The sequence below is a fragment of the Panthera uncia genome, chromosome B1, assembly GCF_023721935.1.
Source record: "Panthera uncia isolate 11264 chromosome B1, Puncia_PCG_1.0, whole genome shotgun sequence".
In the NCBI taxonomy this organism is placed as follows: domain Eukaryota; kingdom Metazoa; phylum Chordata; class Mammalia; order Carnivora; family Felidae; genus Panthera; species Panthera uncia.
Window position 1 is genome coordinate 84,854,442 of NC_064811.1, and position 3,444 is coordinate 84,857,885.

A 3,444-nucleotide genomic window follows, 5' to 3' on the forward strand; every position below is an offset into this window, starting at 1 on the left:
TCCCTTGAAGGGATTATCAGACTTAATCCCCACAGTCATTTTATGAGATGTGGTGTCTCATTTTGGGCATCATTTCATTTGAAATATATGAATCTTTTCTCTCAAGAAGGGTTTGTGGGATTTTGACTTAAGCTGTTATTTATGTACTCATTTTAGCTCTCATTTCTGCCAGTATATGCCTTTATAGATAAAAATGACTATTCCTTCAGGAAGGAGACTCTTGTTAACTTTCCTGTGCATCTCCCTCAGTTGGTTCCAGTTTGCCTCACAGTTGATGAACAGACTTAAATTTAGCCTTGCTAAAAACAAAGAAGAATTACTTAAATATTTTCATAAGGAGGAATATATCTTTAAGAAGATAGAAGGAAGTAATAGCACTTTATAAATGATGGAAAATAACTGAGTTGCATACCTCATGTGGAGAAAGATTCATATGATGCAGTACATTTTGCTGTGGAAAATTGACTCATATAATAGCTCAGTTTCAAATTTCTATTATCAAATATGCCATTTCAGATGGTTTAAAATATGTCTTGTCAAAAATTTAGCACTTAATTTTTTTAGTTTTACTGATGTACATTGAATCAAATGAGTCTTTCTCTCTCTGTATATATACATATATACATATATATATATATATACATGTATATATACATATATACATATATATATATACATGTATATATACATATATATGCTTTTTGAACATTTATTTATTTTTGAGAGAGAGAGAGAGAGAGACAGAGACAGAGTGCAACTGGGGGAAGAGTAGAGAGAAAGAGAGGGAGACACAGAATCCGAAGCAGGCTTTAGACTATGAGTGGTCAGCACAGAGCCCGACATGGGGCTCGAACTCACGAACCATGAGATCATGACCCGAGCCAAAGTCAGACACCTAAACAACTGAGCCACCCAGGCGCCCCATATATGTGTATATATATATATATATATATATATATATATATATATAAATCAACATGGAATCCAGGAAGATAAGGGAAGATAAAGGTTAGCAGTTATTTGGAAAATTTGTATCTGAGTGATGGATGATTTTGTATACTTTATAGTCTTAGACTATTTGGTTTATAATATTATACAGATATTTGCTTAAACTGAAGGACACCTTTTGTCACCCCACAGACTTTTTGTGAATATTTTTCAGAGGGGGGAGATGGATGTTGGCAACTATATATGATTTTGATCAATCATACACATTGGTAAAGGTGGCAATATTACCTTTGCAGGATTTTAGGCCTTGGAAACTGATATAATTTTCATTTTTGTCTTTTTTTCCTGCCTTCTTTCCTTTTTTTGGGTATATAATAGTTTCAGCCATTAAAACCCAATAAGATTAAGCAGAGACTAAATATTGAATGAACTATTTCATGCACATATAAATGTATGTGAAAGTATTAAGTGCAAACATTGAACAAAGAACTTGCATGTGATAAAGGAGTTTTACTTCTCACACAGCTAAAGAGGTTTGAACTTGATATTTGAACTTGATAAAATCCTAATTTTGCTGTGGTTTTTAGACCTTATCTATTTGTGAGTCATTGATATTCTTCCTTTTTCTTCCTTATGAGTAGTAGTAAACGTCATTGTAAATGTGCAGGATTTTGAGCTTGACTCTCTGAGGTTTTTATTGTATCTCCACGACTTGTTAGTTTTGTGGCTTCAGGCAAGAGAGTCCACCGTGATATGCCTTGGTTTTCCTGTGTAAAATGGAGAAAATAATACCTCCTCATAAAATTGTAAACCTTACTAAACTGTAAGGTATTTTAAAAAATAATGTAAAAAGTACCCCCTATTTTTTGATGTTCCAGATTTCACAATACCTAATAGTCTCCCTAATTTTAGAAATCAAGTTAAATTTATGAGGCCCATGCTTTTAAAATAATTTTTCAGGGGCGCCTGGGTGGCTCAGTCGGTTAAGCGGCCGACTTCAGCTCAGGTCACGATCTCGCGGTCCGTGAGTTCGAGCCCCGTGTCGGGCTCTGTGCTGACAGCTCAGAGCCTGGAGCCTGTTTCAGATTCTGTGTCTCCCTCTCTCTGACCCTCCCCCGTTCATGCTCTGTCTCTCTCTGTCTCAAAAATAAATAAACGTTAAAAAAATTTTTTTAATAATTTTTCAGTTGAAGTAAAACACATTCATAGAAGTGCCAGAATTATATATGCTCAGTTCAGTGAATCATTACAAACCAAATATCTATGTTCCCTATGAGGGCCCTATGTCTGTCCTTCACCATTATCTCAACCTTCTTTCTCAAAGGTGACCTCTGTCCTGACTTACAATACTATATACTTACAGAGGTGTCTTATCTCTTTATATAAATTCTAACAGTGAACTTTAATGTTATAAGGAAGCTTCAGTTCCCACATAATGTGTATGTGTGTATGTGTATATGTGTGTGTATTTAAATGTTTATTTTGAGAAATTTCAAACAAACAAAAAGGGGAGAGAATGTTTCAGTGAATTTCTATGTACCATTACCCTGCTGCAAAAATCATTCACTCATGGCCAATTTTTAAAAATTATATCCCAAAGTCACTGCCTGCACAATTTGGAATCAAATCCAATACATCATATTTCATCTTGAAATATTTAGCCAATAGAGAATCTTTTTTGAAAACTGAACCAGATATTAATTATATCTAAGATATTAACAATATTTCCTTAATATCACAAATACATAATCATGCCACCAGATTATTCTGTTTGGTCTGCATAGGGGTGTGTGTGTATTTAATGTTGAGTTTTTTGGGATAAGTTTTAAAAACAAGGCTTACACATTATATTTGGTTGACAGGTTTTCTTAGTGCTTTTTATTCTATAGATTCTGTCTGTTTTATTTTTCTCCTGCAACTTATTTGTTGAAGTAAATGCACCATTTATCCTAAAGTTTTTCCTAAATTGTTTATTTTAAACAATAATCATAATGATGCCAGTAGTATGAAAATCTCCTTCCCACTTCTCCAACATTCTTGTTTTTATTGATTGAATTCCTGCAGTGAGAACCATGCTTCTATTAACACATGTATAATATCCTCAGTATAAAGTAAGAAGAAAATAATGCCATAACATTTCTAATTGCACAAGGCCTGCTGTACCGAGAAATGAGCTCCAATGTGTAATAGTTCAAAAGAATCACATTCTTCTGAGGATACACCAAAGTTTTTTTTTTTTTAATTTATTTATTTGTTTTGAGAGAGAGAGAAAGAAAGAGCATGCACATGAGCAGAGGAGGGGCAGAGAGAGAGGATCCCAAGCAGGCTCCTTGTTGTCAGTGTAGTAGAACCCAATGTGGAGCTCGAACCCACAAACCAGGAGATCATGACTTGAACCAAAATCAAAAGTCAGGGGCCCAACTGACTGAACCACTCAGGCATTCCAACATGGAAGTTTTTGCGTGCACATGTATAATATATGGAAGTGCAGTTAGT